Here is an 18,493-nt window from a genome sequence, read left to right as displayed (position 1 = left end):
GTACACTAGTCTTGCAAAGCCAGACTGTGACTATTTAAACTGAGCAAGTGACAGGATCGGTACCATTGATCAAGCCAACCCCAAACCCCACCCAGTAGTTATAGCCACAACATCTGGTGGCTATATAATATTATTTCACCTCTACCACAGTCCACAAAAACACGTTACCAAACCTTAAAATATTCCAATCAAGTTGCCCAACTCAAAGCACAAAGCTTGAGAAATATTGTCAAAAGATATCTGGTTGAGTACTGCCAGTGTTGTTGTAAAAACAGTATTAATACTTATCTCACTGCACCATTCTGTCACCAAATATTCACACAAATCACACATCCAAAAATAATTGACAGCATTATTTCAAAAGCAGTAATACAACTTAACTGACTGTGCCATTCCTTGATCTCTGCCAGACATTTGAAGAATCCTCCTGATTCTCATACATACATATATATATATATATATATATATATATATATATATATATATATATATATAGCTAGATAGATAGATATAGATATAGATATAGATATATAAATATAGGACTATCTGTATCTATATATCTAGATGGGTTTCCTGCAAAAGGTCAAGTGTGCCTGTTTGGTTGAAAGCTGTTTAGTCGACCATTTATGATCTACTAAACAACTGGTCATCAGGTGTCTGACAGTGTACAATTCTTGGGGTTGGGGAATGTACCCTTACCCCATATTTGTGAGATCTTGGAGTTACAATGTATAATTAGCAGGGGGGCTTGTCTTTCTGCAAAAAAATGTATGTTTTTATTTTATATTTTCTATTTTACATTAAATCTTGCATGTGTTGAGACTGTTTTTGGTTCATGCATAGTTGCTTGTCAGGGATGGCATTTATCACATTTTTACAACCATGTTTTTCATGTCAACGTGGAGTATATTCTGTGTTTTTCACAACCATATATATATATATATATATATATATATATATATATATATATATATATATATATATATATATATATATATATATATATGTGTGTGTGCATATAGATAGAAAGAACTATAAATATAGAAAGATACAGAAGGATACAGAGAGAGAGAGAGAGAGAGAGAAAGAGAGATAGACACAAATAAACAGATATAGAATATATAGATAGTTAGATATATAGGTTCATAGTTAAGTACTAGGCTAGTTGCCCTTGCTGGCCATTTTAATCCTAGACAATTTATTTTTAGTAGTAGAATTAACCTATTCAGTTTGGTGTTAGACTGGTCTTATCTATGCCATGGTTGATAATTGTATATTACCCCTAGAGAGAATAACTAGGATCATACCATAGATAACTTGAGGGGACCCATGCATGTGATAAAGTATTTAGGATCTGCATCTGTCCATTATTAGTACCAGTGGCAGTCCTGGGGTAAATATTTCTGTTTTTCATCCATAAATCCAAGTTGTGCTTGAATATGGACAAGGGCGAGCTTTGTTTTACATGGATAGGGAGTCTGTTCCAAAATAATATCATCAATCATAATAAAAAAAAACCTTCCTTAGAGTGCCTTTGTTCCTACATTTGAACATTGAGATGTCATGTCAATACTCCCATGACCTTGCAATGTTTAAATGTACCTTCACATAAACTGGAGCACAACCTTCTTACAACACACACTCTGATGTAGCTGCATTTTCTTTTATACAGGCACTTTATTTATTCATTTTTAGAGCAAAGAAATATTGCTTTAATAAATCAATAAGATGGGAAAGCGTGCCCCTACAAGGACAGTGTACTAGGCAGCTGCCTAATTCTGCTTTGCATATCACCAGTCATGACTGCTTTGTTCAATCCCAGAATGCCATCTGCTATAGCCTGAATGCACATGATCTTTGCCAAGTCTGCTGCTATCACTGGATTTCATTTGGTATATGTGCAATAATTTTTTCATTGTCTGGAGACTTAAAGTAATTTGGTTAGCTATTTTTTGTTACATTTTAAAGTGCATAACTCATTGTAAATACTATTTTCTTGTTTAAAATTATAGCATTGCCATCATGTATTTCATATCACATTATTATTAATTAACAGCATGCCTTCTTCTTCACAAAGAAACTACAATTCACAGCCATTATCAACCACTTGGCTCATTTTCTGCCTCATCTTAGTCTTCCATATGATAACAGTTTCCACAAGAAATTGTTTTGTACATGTTCTTGAAAAGTGTTTGAGCATATTGTTCAATGCAGGTAGAAATACATAGGTTCATAGGTCCATAGGTGTTTTCTAGGCTAACATCCACAAGGGCCTTTTTAAGCTTAGCCATGCATCCCAAATCTTTGACAAGTTCTGATACCCTTGATAAGTGTAAGCATGGTCATGGGAGATTTACAGGTTACCTGTGTCCATTAGAGACATAGCTGCCAAACCAGGGATGAATTTCCAGTTTCCCATCCAATTGTCAAAATTGCATTTGAATTGGGTTAGGGAGGAACTCTGCTTCACATTGATGGGGAGCCTGTTACATAGATGGGGTAGCCTCTGGGATACATACCTATCTCTTCAGCAGGTCCTATTTCTATCACAGGCAAGGTTTAAATCTTTAGAATGGGTAATTCTGGTGCTGTTTGTTTTCTGGATATGCAAGAGGTCCATCAGAGTGGGGTCTCACAATGCCCTGTATGCCAGGCATAGATCTCACCTCAAAAGCATGTAGGAGACAGAATACAGGGATAGGGCCTTGAGGTGGTCTGCATAGGACAGTTTACTTATGCCCTGTATTCTTTTTAGTGAAGAACCTCTGTGGACATTCCAATTGTTGGATATGCCTAGTTAGGTACATACCAACAGGGGTATTGTATTCAGTGATAGGTCTGATGAATGTTGAATACATTGTAATAGTAACTTCCTTGGACTTAGATGCCATACCTTTGTTTCTAATTTGTGCAACATAGAATGATTTCCTCACCACAGTAGATATGTGATGGTCAAAGGTTAGGTTACTATCTATGGGTGACCCTAAGTCCCTGACTACTGGGTCAACTCTAAGGGTTGTGTTGTCAATATGATAGTTACCAGGGATGGATAACTTCCCAAAGTATACTATTATGCATTTCTTGGCATTTAGTTTTAGTCCATGGCTCTGACACTAGATGTTTGTCTGTGTCAGCCCCTCCCGGGGAACATTTATGTCAGTGTGAGATTCATTGACACCCCCTCATTTGCAATCATCTGCAAATTTAGTCAGCCAGAGACCACTGACATTAGCCTTGTCTTCTGAGAAGTAAATGCTAAAAAGGAGTGGTCCAGGGACTGATTCCTGAGGGACCACACTTATGACTGGCCTCTTTGCAGAGGTGGACTCCCCAATTCTAACTTCCTGGGTCCTGTCTGTGAACCATTTAGCTATCCACTGGGTGACATATGGGTTTGTACCTAACCTCTTGAGTTTGTCAACAATGCCCGAGTGGGGTATTGTGTCAAATGCCTTGGCCAGGTCAAGGTAGGCAGTGTGAATGATTTTGCCCTCATTCATTGCTTTGGTGATCTTCTCAAAGGAGTCCACCAGGTTGAGTAGGCATGATCTGCCCTTGAGGAAACCAAACTGGGTTGGGTCCAGTGTCTGGAGGTTTACTATATCACTGTTGATCATCTCCATGATAATTCTATCCATGGCTTTACATATATGACTGGTGAGACTTATGAGACTGTAGTTTCCATGGACTGTAGATGGCCCATCTTTGTGTAGAGGGATGACTATTGCCTTTCTCCATTCATGAGGCATGAGGCCTGTTTGGAGGCTACTGTTATACAGTGATTCCAGATGCCCAGATAGGTCATGTTTCATGATATTTAGAAGGCATCCTGTGATATTGTTTGGGCCCATCGATACAGTGTTCTTGATCTTAGAGAGAACATTAAGGACCTGTTCCCTAGTGATAGCAGGGGGAGTTATATTTAATGATATTTCCTGAGGGAAGGTTGAGGGGGGAGAGAGGGGTAAAGTTGAAGCTGAATTTATCAGCCAGGAGGTTTGCTATACCTTTATCACATGTTCTAGTGCCTTTAATATTTTCAATATTTTCTTTGTGCCTCATTAAGATACCAGTAATCCATGACTCCTGTTTTTTTTCTGTTTAGCTGTCTGTATTCTTACTGTATTCTTAGTGGGAGTTATTTCAGCAGTTATAGGGATGATGCCATTTCCACTCAAGACTCCTCCACTATAAAATGGTATCATTTTTCTAAGTACCGCATCATCAGATAAACTTTGGATACTCCCTTTCCCAGTAATCACAGATTTGCTTAATTTCACGCTCTTTTGGAGGTACATTAAGGTTTCCTTGATACGAGACTAATATGAACTAAGAAATGTAGGACGTTTCTGTTCAGCATGCATTTATATTGTGTGTCTTAATGCTCTCCATGGCTCACAGTAGTATGGGACTGTCAGATGAAGACATACTACATTTATCATGGACAAGAAGACTACCTGGAAAAATTCCTTGACTGGGCATCATTAAGTATTGGGATCACAGCAAACACAAAAAAGTTCTTTGCAACTACAAAGTGCCCCTCCCCCACTGTAGGTTCCTCATTTTAGGTTTTAAAGTGCATAGCTCATTGTGAATACTTTTTTTTTTAATTTGAACATATTGTACGAGAGAAGAAAAACATGTTTTTTTTTTTTTCCTTCTGGTTCATTTATTAGCTCAGCCATATACTCCCATGAAGGTTTTTGCTCTTATAATTTAAATATAAATAAATCAAATCAGACAAAACATTACATCACCCCTTTCCATAATGAACAGGGGTGTTACTCCAGGGATGGATTTGTGGTTTCCCATCCATTTGTCTGTGTTATGTTTGCATAGATAAAAGAAATGGCATCTTGGGTGAGTGCTTATACCACCATTGGACTTGTGGATATCCAGTACATCTGAGAAGCTAGGATCTGTTGAGGTTCTGTATGTGAGGTAGTGATCACACCTCAGCAGCCTGTATGATACAAGAATATAGACAGGCTTTGGGATGATAAGTATAATTCTTGTGTTTGTTGTCCCTGTTTTTTTTTTTTAGCAATACAATGTTGTGGGTGTTCAATGAGCCAAGAGTTTCATCAGGTACACCCAAATGGGGGCATTTGTAGTCAGTGATCAGTCTAATAAATGTTGAATAGTGTGGAAAGACTACATCCCCAGACCTGGATACCATACCTTGACTAATAAGCTGTGCAATGAAAAATGACTTTCTTACAATAGTGGATGCATAGTTATTGAAGGACAGTTCATTGTTTACATAAGTTCTCAGTTCCCTAGGTACTGGATCAGTTTTCAAGGGTGTTTTATCAATGTGATAGTTGCAAGAGACTTTGCTTGCTGAAGGAAACTATTATACATTTTTTGGCATTTAGTTTTAGTCCATGATTTTAATATCAGCTATTTGCTTCAAAAAAGTTTGTTTGATCTTGGTGCTCTTGGCACCCAGTTTACAGTCATCCAAAAAACATCATCAGCCATATGGCCTTATAAATCACTTTGACCTCTAAGAAGTAAATAACAAAGCAGAGAGGTCCAGAGTCAAATCCCTGCAGTGCACTGCTGATGACAGGTCTTTTGGAGGAGATTGAGCCAACAATCTTATTTTCTGGGTTCTATTTTTTGCCAGTTTGCTATCTATCCATAGTTCATAGTTTAGTACTAAGCTAACTGCCCTTGTGAGCCATTTTAAGCCTAGCCAATTATCCCTTGTGAGACTCAAACACTGCACCTTGTGTTTGTAAGGCAAACACCTTAGCCATTAAGCCACCCTCCCACATATTTTGGTGGACAGTCCAGCTCCTAAATGCTTCATACCATGCATGGATCCCCACAAATTAGGTTCCTCGGTAAGCACTAGGCCAGCTGCACTTGTGTGATACTTTAAGCCTAGCCAATTTCTCCTTTAAAGGTGAGAATCAAATCCTGTACCTTCTGATCGTGAGGTAAACACCTTAACCATTATGCCACCCCACTTCAAGTTACATAGGGATTAAAATTTAGATTGGAGAATGTCTTAATAATATCTAAATGCTGAATGGTGTTAAACACTTTAGCCAGATTTAGATATGTGATGTGTACTGATTCTCCATCATCCATTTCTTCAGAAACTTTTCCAAAGAAGTTGACTACAGTGAGTAAACAGAATCTGTCCTTGATAAATCTAAACTGGCTTTGGTCAGGGGTTTGTTGGTTACCTATGTTCTTGTTTATTAATTCCATAATGATCTTTTAAATAGCCTTAACGGTGATGCTGTTCAGACTTATGGGTCTAAAATGACCTGGGTTAGTTAATGCCCCACCCTTCAGCCGGTAGATAACTGTTGCTGTACTCCATTCATTTGGCATGTAGCCTATTTTAAGCCTAATACTGATTAGTGTCTAGTGTGAGATGATAGGTCCTGTTTTAGGCTTGTCAGTAAGCATCCTGATATATTTTCATGCTCCACAGAAGCACTATTCCTGGCCTTGGATAGCACCTTCAGGACTTGCTCTAGGGAGATTTGGTGGGATGTAGGTGCAGATTTGTGAACTGAGAATGTTGGGGAATAAGGAGGGGTGAAGTTTGAGTTAAATTTATCTGCTAGTACATTGGCTATGTCTGCTGCATCTGAGTATGTTGTATCATTTACCATTAGCTCTATGTAGCACTGGATATTGTTTCCAAGATTTCTAACATAGTTAAAGAAGACTTTATGGTTGTGTTTTGTCAGGGTGGCTACTTTACCTCATATCTTTCTTTGGTTGATTTGATTAGGGATTGGAGTTTCCTTGTAAGGCTAGCAACAGCATTTTTGGCATGCTGGGTGTAAAATTTTATTTTTATGTGCAAGGAGTTTATTTGTCTTATTGTAGAGTCTGTTTATATTTGGGTTCTACAATAAGGATTTATTTTTAAACTTGGCATTGTATTTATTTCAGACAGATGCCTCTATGCAGAGGGACAGCAAAATTTTGGAAAGTACAGAGGTATCAAACTCCTTTCACACTGGATGAATGTTCTTGAGATGGTGATTGATAAATGGATGTGCAGAGTAGTGAAAAGTAAGATTAGAGGTTAACAGTTTGGATTCAGATCTATATGCAGTACAACTGACATGATGTTTTCAGTGAGACAGATAGCTGAGAAGAAGTTAAAGATGACGAAAGAGTCCAGCTGGGCATTTCTAGACTGAGACAAAGGAAATGGCAAGGTCCCAAGAAAGCTGATTTGGGCAGTACTGCTGTGGTTTGTATTCCCAGAAACATTGGTACAATTAGTGCACACTATGTACAAGGACCTAATGACTCCAGTACAAACAATGTTTGGTCTCACAGAGGGGGTCCCAGTGGGAATGGGTGTGACCCAGGGTTCAGCTCTGAGCCCACTACTGTTAATACTGGTTACGGACTACATTAGTAAACAGATTGGAGGGGACAGATAAAGTTGTTGCATGCAGACAATCTGGCATTACAGGCAGACTTTGAGCAAGAACATCAGCAAAGGATAGGGAAATGGAATGCAAAACTAAAGGCACATAGAATGAAGCTAGACTGTGGTAATGACAGCAAACTAGGGAAATCAAAATATCCAAGAATTGAGATAGAAGAGAAGATAGTGGAACAGGTTAACAGCTTCAAGTATCTGCGAGGGGTGATTGAGGAGAAGCGAAGTGTGAATGAAGAGACCACAGCTACAATCAGAGCAGCTGCAGCCAACTAGCATAGACTGTTAAGTGTAGTGTATGACAGAAGAATTCCAAAGAAGCTGAAAAGCAAGGTGTACAAAACAGTGGTGTGACCATTTCAGAAACCTGGGCAGTAAAGGCAGAGCAGATGAGAGAGCTAGGGGTGATGGAAATGAAATGTCTGAGAAGGGTGGTAGGATGCACATTGTGGAACAGATGAAGAAATGAGGACAAAAGAGCAGAGGCCAAAGTGCTCTGATTGCATAAAATATCAAAGCAAATAGATTATAGTGGTTCAAGCACATGTGCAGAAAAGCAGAAGACATTCTGATGAAGAAGACTTGGGACAGACAGGAAGAAGGTAAGAGGAAACAAGGGCATCCAGCAAAGAGATGGATGGATTGTGTGAGAGATCTGCCACAGTCAGGCATGAGTGTCAGAGAAGGCACGAGTTTGGCATTGATTTGAGAGAGATGGTGACAGTTAACACAACATCCCAACCCATTGTAGGAAATGGGATAAATGGGACTGATGATGATGATGATGAGGTGCTTCTACGCAGTTATTTGCATGAGTGTTGACCGCTGCTACAGGATTCTGCATACACAATGGGATCATTAGGCTGGGAGACAAAACTGGATTTAGCCAGAACACTACATAATTGTAATAGATTGGCCTTTGTTTAATCTCTGAAAACTGAAGTATTGTTAGATGCTCCCATCTTCAATCTAATTGTGGATGTGACTGATTTATGGTCTCATTTGAGAAGGGAGGGGATTACAATTAGTACAGAACAGAGCTGCCTCATAGTGGTAAGGACCAAGTCCAAGATTTTGTCACCCTTAGTTGGGGTGTAGACTAAATAGTCCAGAAGGTTTGTACTAATGAAATTTGAAAATCTTTGGGCATACATATTAAGGAATGTATAAGTCTCCTTATTAATAAAGGGGGTAGTTTAAATCCCCTAGGAAACGGTGTTTGGCTTGATGAATATGATGTGATAAGGGGTTTTATTTATGGTAAGATGGATATGGAGAGGTTTCAGGTCAGTATCCTGTCTAATGAGTCTGAAGGTGACTGCCTCTTCTTTAGTGCCTTCCTCTAGTGTGGAGGCCCTGAATGTGTGGTAAGCAGTGAAGCCTTGTATTGATGGAGTGCTCTCATTAGATCTGAACCAGGTCTCTATGACAATTCACAAACTGATACATTCCAGGGTATGGAGTGCCTGTAGGGAGCACAGTTTTTTTTCTTAAGACTCCTACCACTGAGCAGTGGAACGTTTGTGTTATTTGGATTCTGTTTTCTTTTGTTGAATGCTTTTAGAGAATGACATTCTCTACAAAAGGCACTATGTACAGACAAAGTCTTAGCCGGTATACAAAAGCTTTGGTGAGATAGTTTCAGTCCATCTCTGGTAAAGATGGTTGGATGGTTTACCATCCCCAGTCAGGCTGTACATATTGGCCTCCTTTGAATGACACCAAAAGCTAAGCCATTTGTTGGAATATATAATCTTTTGTTTATATTGCAGCATCATTCTTGGTGATGATAAAATGATGGTCATGTTTAGGTTCACGCTTGCCACTGATAGATAATGGGAAAACTCCATCATGTCTTTCTTCACATAGTTCAGGAAGGAATGTCTCAAGTCATTTACACCCATATGTATGACTATGTCATATGTGCACTTGCAGTGCAAGGACTTGAGTGCATGCATGATGTGGCAAATCCTGGCTCCTGACAGGCAACTGACCGTGACCTTTTCCTTCCTAATCCTGATGAAGGCTACACTGGTGTGTCTCACTATGGAGTCACCCATGACTAAGGTTTTGGAAGATGTTGAGGTTTGTCTTATGGGCTTTTGTGTTGAGACACTCTTAAATGCATGATTCATGACAGGTGTTGCCTTAGCTGTGTGTTAGTGAGGTTGCCGAGGGTACTTGTTTTTTAGACTGCATTTATGCAGCTTCTGTCGTTTATAAAGGATACATTTAAGGGCCTCAGCATAAGAAGTTATATGTGTTTTGTCTGTATTAATTGAGATAGTTATAGTGTGATGTTGTATGTTACTGACAACCTGTTTGCTAAACATGGTGGTTGTATCTGATAGCTTTGCCTTCAGAGTCATTATAAAGCTACATCTCCAAAACGCTGTGTCTTTAGGTTTAAGTGATATGTAGTTGTCTGTACTCATGAAGCAGTTGCTACATTGCTTCAGGATGCCCATTTCAACCAGGTTGGCTACAGAGATGAAGTAGCTGCATATATCCAGGGCATGACTAAGGTGCAAATCATAGCTTTTCTACCTTAGGATACAAAACTGCCAAAATAAGTCCAAAGCTAAGGCAGTAAAACTGCATAAATGCAATAAGTACTTACCTCAGATGTTTCAGACTGAAAATAAACAAAATCAAGTGTATAATAGTCATAATACAGTGGTGAGGATGCTAAACTTTGAGAAGCACTGAGTAAATGATCCACAGGCCACAGAAAAGCAGGTAACTTATGAAAAGGCAGAAAATATCCAAAAAAATTAACTAATGGTCCTTTGGCCAATAGCAGAACTTTTAGGTTCTTTAGCAATGAGAGGTGTAGAAATGACTCAGTTCCTCTCTACTTTCACTAGAGTACAAACCAAAGCTTTTCCAACTTAGGTTACAAAAAATAACAAAAATAAGTCAAGAGCTAATACAATAGTAACAGTATATAAATGCACTAAGTACTTACCTCAGATATTTCAGGCTGACAGTCAAATCCAGATTATAACAGTCTCAATAAAGTTGTGGGGATGACAAGCAATGTCAGTGAATGTTTCTAGTGCACTCACACATATATATGTGTGTGTGTGTGTGTGTGTGTGTGTGTGTGTGTGTGTGTGTGTGTGTGTGTGTGTGTGTGTGTGTATGTGTGTGTGTGTGTGTGCGTTTATATATATGTGTATATATATATATATATATATATATATATATATATATATATATATATATATATATATATATATATATATAGATATAGGTATGTGTGTGTGTGTGTGTATGAAATATCTCAGTTCTGTATATGAGAGGCATACTTGTGATGACTATAGTTACCAGAGTCACTGTAATGATACAACATTTGCCCCTTCCCTCATTGTTTATACTCCCTGTAATTTCATTTGAAGATAGAAGACTACATTGACAAAACTAACCTGCTGTAACATTGCTTGGTATTATTTGTAGATTTTATATTCCATCTCATTTTAGCATTGAAGGTTAGGGCTGAAAATATGCCTAAATATTAGTTTCTTTTCATTATGTTCACATAGGCATACAGAAAACATTACAACAGAATGTGTAAGCTGTCCCTTCCCAAATCACATTAATTCTTACTCTTTTTTATGTGTTATCTTATGCTGCACTTTCTCTGCTAATATTTTTACCATCAGAATATATTCAGGACCTTTATAGGCAATATTAAATGAATATGTTATGGTTTGTATTTCCCCTGTCAGTGGTATTATTTTTAGGAAATTGACTTCTGTTTGTTGTATTACACAATGTATTCGATCAGGCTCATGCTATGCTCATTGTCTGTCTGTGCCCAGTTCCTATAAATATGGTATTCTTCTATATTTGTATATCCTGTTTATACTGCTAAAGTGATACATGTTACTTATATGTCATTCTTTTATACTGTAACATATATTCTTTAATTCCCCATTAAGAAAAGTCACACATGCACACCCTGAAAGAGTCGTCTGACTTCCTAAATTCAAGATCCAGTATAAGGGATTGACTTTTTTCCTGCTTCTTGCAACTTGCACTGTTTTGGCTCATGTGGTTTACACAAGGTCAGCTAAGACCTAGATCTTTCTACTGATAGCACTCCTTCCATGAGTTACTGTATTACATGAACATTAGCACATTACTCAGCTCTCCTTCAAATGCCGTTGTCTATAAGAGTTGAGCATGGTAAGCACTGTCATTTGTTATCAATGTGGTATGAATTTCACGACCCACCAGGAATATTCAGATATATGCATTCACTTGTTTGCACATTTGAACCACCAATCTATGTGCATATAAAGGTATTTCTTCTCATTATTTTCTTATACTTAATCATTTTAATTTGTCTTAAATATTTGCAAGTATTTTGATATATAACTGTGAAAGCTATTCACACCAGAGTATGACATTCCTGTCTGCATGCAGTGCTTTTATCTGAAAGTAATAATATGTATTTCAATAAATATCAAACTAGTGTAATGTAGTGTTAAATGTTTTATTTGCCTAAATCTTAAATTATTTTTTTTTTCATTGATCTTGTAAATAATCATATTTTAATCTGGAATTTGACTATGGGTCAAGTTATCAGGGCGTTGTTTACCTTAGCGGTTTAATCAATTGATCATAAATGTGACCTGTAGTTATGAGAATGGGAAAAGGATTTATTTGCAAAAATCTATTTATGTTTTTGTTTGGTTTTGTTTACTGGTAAAGTCAGACTGGGTAAAAACATCCCTTTTCATTAGTTGCCTGAGGAGAAAAGCTTCAGTATAGGAAAGTAAATCTACAGAACAATGAGATTAGAGAGTATTAAAAACCATACAAAAGCACTAACTGACTAAGTCTGTGGATAACTGCAAGCTAGGAGCAGCCAATGAATCCCCAAATGACTTAGCCATCCTGCAGGTAGGTTTGTCCCAAATAAATTACTGGTGCCAAAAGCATGGACTAAAGCTAAATGCCAAAATATGCATTATAGTTTCATCTGGGAAGCCATCTATCCCATGAAACTACTACATTAAGAATATACCACTAAGAATGGACCCAGTTGCTTGGGATTTTGGAACTTATGTGGACAGAGACCTAACTTGTGGCAAACGTGTATCCATCATTGTAAGAAAGTCCTTCTATATTGCAGAACGTATAAACAAACGGATTGTGTCTAGATCTAAGGATGTCATTACACTCCTTTACTCAGCCCTCTGTAGGCCAATCATTGAATATAATGCCCCCTTTGGCACGTACTGTATCTATCCAGACACATGCAACAACTGAAATGTCCAAATCCTACAGACCTGGTGACCTGTATATGTCATCCAAAGCATCCTCTAACCCAGTACTGATGGATTTACTGTACATAAGCACATCGAAAGGCATCATAAATACTTGGTCTAGGGATCCAAACCTCGTCTGCAACATAAACAGAATGTTTTGGAAGGACAGGTATATCTTGCAGGATAATACTGCTCTGGAACAGTTTCCTCATCCACATAAAACAAAGTTCATCCCTGTCCTTATGCAAGGGCAACTTGGATCTATAGATGGGCAACAAAATATTTACCCCATGACTGCTCCCTGTACTACTAATGATCAGAGGCAGCTCCTAAATACTTTATTCTGTGCACGAGTCCCCTCAAATTATTGATGTTATGATCTCAGTTATTCTTCTTAGGGGTAATATATAATTATCAACTAAGGGATGGGTAAAGCAAATCTCTAACCAAATGGGATATGCTAATTCATGCACAAAAGGGGACCTTATCTAGGCTTAAAATGGCCTACAAGGGTAACTAGCCTTGTACTTACCTGTGAACCTCTGAACAGCAAATGTCTTTATCACTGTATAAAAATTCTAAACAAAGATAGAATCTGCATGCATCTACATGCATAACACTGACAAAATCTATGAGAAAAGTGGCAATGACAGTGATACACACATTGCTAAAAACAGCACCATTTGTTAAACATATTTCAAGATTTGGTGAAAACACTAAACAAAATACTGATAACAAGTGAATGATTTTAAAGGGCCATAACTCTATATGCATTATATACAATATAATCTTGAGTTTCATCAGGGCTAAGAAGCAATGGGAAGGAGGTCACGGGGATAAGTAGTGTAGTTTCTATGTAGTATAGAGATTACCCTGGAAAGTAGCAGGGACATACCCGGTACATATCTAAGTATAGAGATTACCCTGGAAAATAGCAGGGACATACCCGATACATATCTAAGTATAGAGATTACCCTGGAAAATAGCAGGGACATACCCGATACATATCTAAGTATAGAGATTACCCTGTTAAGTAGCAGGGACATACCCGATACATATCTAAGTATAGAGATTACCCTGGAAAATAGCAGGGACATACCCGATACATATCTAATTATAGAGATTACCCTGAAAAATAGCAGGGACATACCCAATACATATCTAAGTATAGAGATTACCCTGGAAAGTAGCAGGGACATACCCGATGCATATCTAAGTATAGAGATTACCCTGGAAAATAGCAGGGACATACCCGATACATATCTAATTATAGAGATTACCCTGAAAAATAGCAGGGACATACCCAATACATATCTAAGTATAGAGATTACCCTGGAAAATAGCAGGGACATACCCAATACATATCTAAGTATAGAGATTACCCTGAAAAATAGCAGGGACATACAGATACATATCTAAGTATAGTAATTACCCTGGAAAATAGCAGAGACATACTCAATAGATATCTAAGTATAGAGATTACCCTGAAAAATAGCAGGGACATACCCAATACATATCTAAGTATAGAGATTACCCTGGAAAGTAGCAGGGACATACCCAATGCATATCTAAGTATAGAGATTACCCTGGAAAGTAGCAGGGACGTACCCGATACATATCTAAATATAGAGATTACCCTGGAAAATAGCAGGGACATACCCGATACATATCTAAGTATAGAGATTACCCTGAAAAATAGCAGGGACATACCCAATACATATCTAATCTTTGTTGTGTACTGTGCACATTAACATCAAGATGCAGAGAAGAAGAAGAAAAAATGAAATGAGCATAATATTCTACTGTAATAGTACTAGCATATCTCATGTGGAGTCAAGGCAAGTGAGCTAGCAATTATGTTTTTTTTTTTCTTTTATTTTCGCTTTTTTTCTTCATGAAACATTTATTACACAATAACAAACATCATTAACATACACATTTGAACTGCTTAAGACTTTACCTATATTATAAACTGAGATAACTACTACTGTTAATTGCATTAATAACCAAGGAGAAAGCAGATTACAGCCTCAAACATAAATGTCCCACCCTACATACCTTAAACCCCTAATAACATTTATGCAGAAGATTCACTCATAAAGCGTAAATCCACTCGTATAGTAGGAAAGAGAGACATCTCACTAACCCAGCATAGCACACTATTCAGAGAAATAAACTTAATCAGCTACACCTTATGTTTATCAAATGGACATTTGGATCATAACATTCAGATGCAACGTAGGCCCTTGCAAATAATGTAAGTTGTGTCAACCATATTCTTAATGACTGACCTGACCCTGAGATCTTTGGGTATGGAATCTGATTTTCTGGGACTGGGTGTTGTATAACTCTCCCTAAATACAGACTGAGCTCTATACACAGCTTCTTGACTGGGGAGCATTTTCAGGAGTCAAGTACTACATCCACAGTTGGGACAAGAGATTCTGTTACTCATTTTCCTCTGTAGATTCATTCCAGGTGTCCCGTAGTTCCTCAAAGTCAAAGTCAAATTAAACCTTATTGTCAATCAGATATACACAGCAGTGCAAGCTAAATTAAATTACGTTGCTTTGGGCCCCGTGCAAGACATAACAATGAACACATAGTTTGAATGACAGTAAGACTACTGCACATACAGTAATACTTAAAATATTAACAACACAATACATTACCACAACTGGACAGGAAGACATTAGACAATATGATACTAGTAGGTATTGCAAAGGCTATGACTTCACATTGTGATTGCTTAGAATATTGCACTTCATCAGTTGTAGTATGATATAGCCTGGTGTTCATATTGCACATATATTGAGTGGTGACACACTCCCAAACAAATTAATACAGATTTATAATACTTGCAAAGAATACCACATAATCTGATATTGTGTTCAAGATCTTTCTGTAGTCTATATTGTGTCCAACACCTTTCTGCAGTCTCCTTTTGTGTATTGCAGGTCCATCATTCCCAAACTCACACTAAACAGCTTCCTTGCTTTACTATGTCTTTTTATAACAAATGGGCAAATCTCTTAGATGCCTTAATACACAGCTGAAATGTTTCAATAGCACTTCTACCTCCAAACCTTCACAGCAATGGTTGCAGTAAAGATCCCAATCTATATTTCAGAAAACATATTATAATAGCATATCTAATCACTGACTACCTCAAATGATTCTTTGCTGTAAGAACCTATTTCTACTGTAAGTAGCAGAAGAAGGCAAAGACTTTCTCAATGCCTACTGTTGGATTAATATTCTCTGATCAATGTATACCCTTGACATCCCAATCAGCCTCCTCCAGAGGCAGTCTATGTACCTTCAGCAAAGGGTAGTCATATAGGGGGACAATAGAACCAGCACAATTCTACTGTTGAGACTGATATACCCACATTATCCAAGGCACACCATAGCTCAACCAGCTATAAGTCTCAGCCTCTCAATTCCTAGGGCAGTCTACAATAATATCAGTTTATTGACCATAGCTTTAATTTCTTAAAACAAAGGAGTCTATTCTAGCAAAAACAGCAGGGTCACTATTGTTCCATGTTTATTTGTGCCAAGGAGAAGGCAACTCCCTAAATGTGCAGATCTGATATGCCAAGACCTAGAGACTAGGTCAGGGCTCTTACCACCTAAATCTTAGTCCTTGTTCTATAGTTGTTGCAAGTGCATTCTGTCAATAAAGTAATTGCCTTCTTATGCTATATAAATGTATGCAATCCTGGAATGTGTCAGCAAATACAAGATAATATTTCAGCTGCAAACATCTTTATTATGGCAATATTCTCAATAAACTGAATCTTTAGTTTGTATCAAACATCGAGCAACAGAAACATTTTCTGTCACAATCTTTTCAAATTTAAGGTAGCCATGGTATCTGGTGCTGGGTATAAAATAGTTCATAGATATTTGGGGTTCCATCAGCACCATCTAAACTGCAATTTCATCCCAGACTGTCTTAGCCATTTAGCAACTCTGTTGAACGGCATCAGTTCAGATTAGATTCTAATTAATTTCTTCACTAAAATCTCAGAGAGCATATGTAACTCTCCTAAGAATCTATATGCATCCTCTGTAGTTTTTTTTTGTGTATAGATCAATGTAGTCATCTGGGAAAAAAAAATAAGCACCAGTGTAGAAATATATATTTGCAAGATTAGTTGATAGTAAAAATGGCTAGGGGATGAATAATTAAGAATGATGTAGGAAATGGTGAGTATAATTATTTCTAAAGAGGAATGGCGTATGGGGTTAAGAAGGTACAATAAATTAAAACCTGTACCTGCTTTATGGAATGAGGTGGTTATATAGGTGTTGGAGATTGTGAGAGAAGAAGACAAGAGAATGATATATGTTTTGCTAGTGCCAGTCATTTAAGCATTTATGCAATAGTTGTAGAGAAGAAAGAGAAACAGTGAGTTCAAAATGTTGGTATTAAAAACTCTCAGGATTAGATGTCTAGGAAGATGGGTGGAGGGAGTAGGAGAAAATGCAATTACTATATCTGGGAGGACAGAAAAGGAGTATTACAGCTAAAGACTGGAAAGGTCATATAAGCTTTTGAGAGGAGATGGTGAAGGCCAACAACTTACAAACACATAAGATGTATAAAGGCAGCCCAGAGGGATAAGAAAAGTTGGGAGAAATTGACAAAGAAGTGGGAGAACATGCTTGACAGGTATATTAGATGGCAGTATTTCTAACATCTGTATGTAGCGTATGCCAGTTCACAGAGGGTAGAGCAGAAGTCACACTTTTATCTAATGTTTTATTAGTGTATGTGCACTCTCAGGGCTTGTAATTAACATGGGTGGTAGTGATTGGGGGGGACAAAAATGTGGATTAATATTATGGCTCTGAAATATAAAGGTCGAATAACAGTGCTATGTTAAACACTGTTATATGAAGTGCATTCCTGCTTGTATTGTTATTGTTTAACAACGGTTAACATAGAAAGAAAAAATGTTTGGATTTTTTTTGAGTGATGGTATTATTGTATGTTTTTGAAATTATCAGTAAAAAGAATATAAAAAAGAGAAAAAATAGAACATTAGTCTTAGCTCCCAGCAAATCACATTCTTCCAATGCAACTGGTGTATTAAAAAATATTTAAAGGTTTAGCAGCCAATAGGAGCAAAACAAATGTATGTGGGTACCACCTGCATAATTGATCAACTTAATGGAAATGGGCCTGAAAAAGAATCATTTGTAACCAAAAAGGCGACCTGTAAAGATCTTGATTTGTGCAAATAAAAACCAGAAAACCCATCTGCTTATAGCTATCTGAAGATATTTCCAACAGAAAAAAAAAAATCAATGGCCTTTTTTGAAGTCTAGCAAAATTACCATATCTAGCTCCAAGACAATGCAAAGGCCTTGCATGTATAACCAGAGTCATCACATGATGAACACTTGACCTTTGTGTTGTAAAACGCAATTAACTGTTTATACTTAGTGAAAAGAACACTCATTTTAGTCTAATCTCCAAGATATAAGTATATAACGTTTTTTATATATATATATATATATATATATATATATATATATATATATATATATATTCAAAAGGGATATAGAGCTATAATTGATGGCCTGCTGAGAATCCCCACTTGTTTACTTAGATTTGTTATTAGGGAAATTGATGAGGAATACTTCATTTGGCCCTCCATCTGAAATGTGGGGAACAACTGGAGAAGAGGATGACTAAGGCTGTCCACTAGCTTGTTATACACTTATGGATTAAACCAAAAAGGGGCTTGGTGCCTTACCCACTGGGCTCCTT

General features: G+C 37.3%; 1 protein-coding gene across 1 annotated transcript in view; it reads right to left on the bottom strand.

The window, feature by feature from the left end:
* Positions 1-18,493, bottom strand: part of LOC122792866 (polypeptide N-acetylgalactosaminyltransferase-like 6) — a 2,507,518-nt gene that overhangs the window by 2,200,375 nt on the left and 288,650 nt on the right. The gene's annotated exons all lie outside the window — the stretch shown is intronic.

Source organism: Protopterus annectens, chromosome 2.part0 (genome assembly GCF_019279795.1).
Source record: "Protopterus annectens isolate FY-2018-M chromosome 2.part0, PAN1.0, whole genome shotgun sequence".
NCBI lineage: Eukaryota > Metazoa > Chordata > Ceratodontiformes > Protopteridae > Protopterus > Protopterus annectens.
The sequence above is the reverse complement of the archived record's forward strand: the minus strand, read 5'-3'. Positions and strand labels throughout refer to the sequence as shown.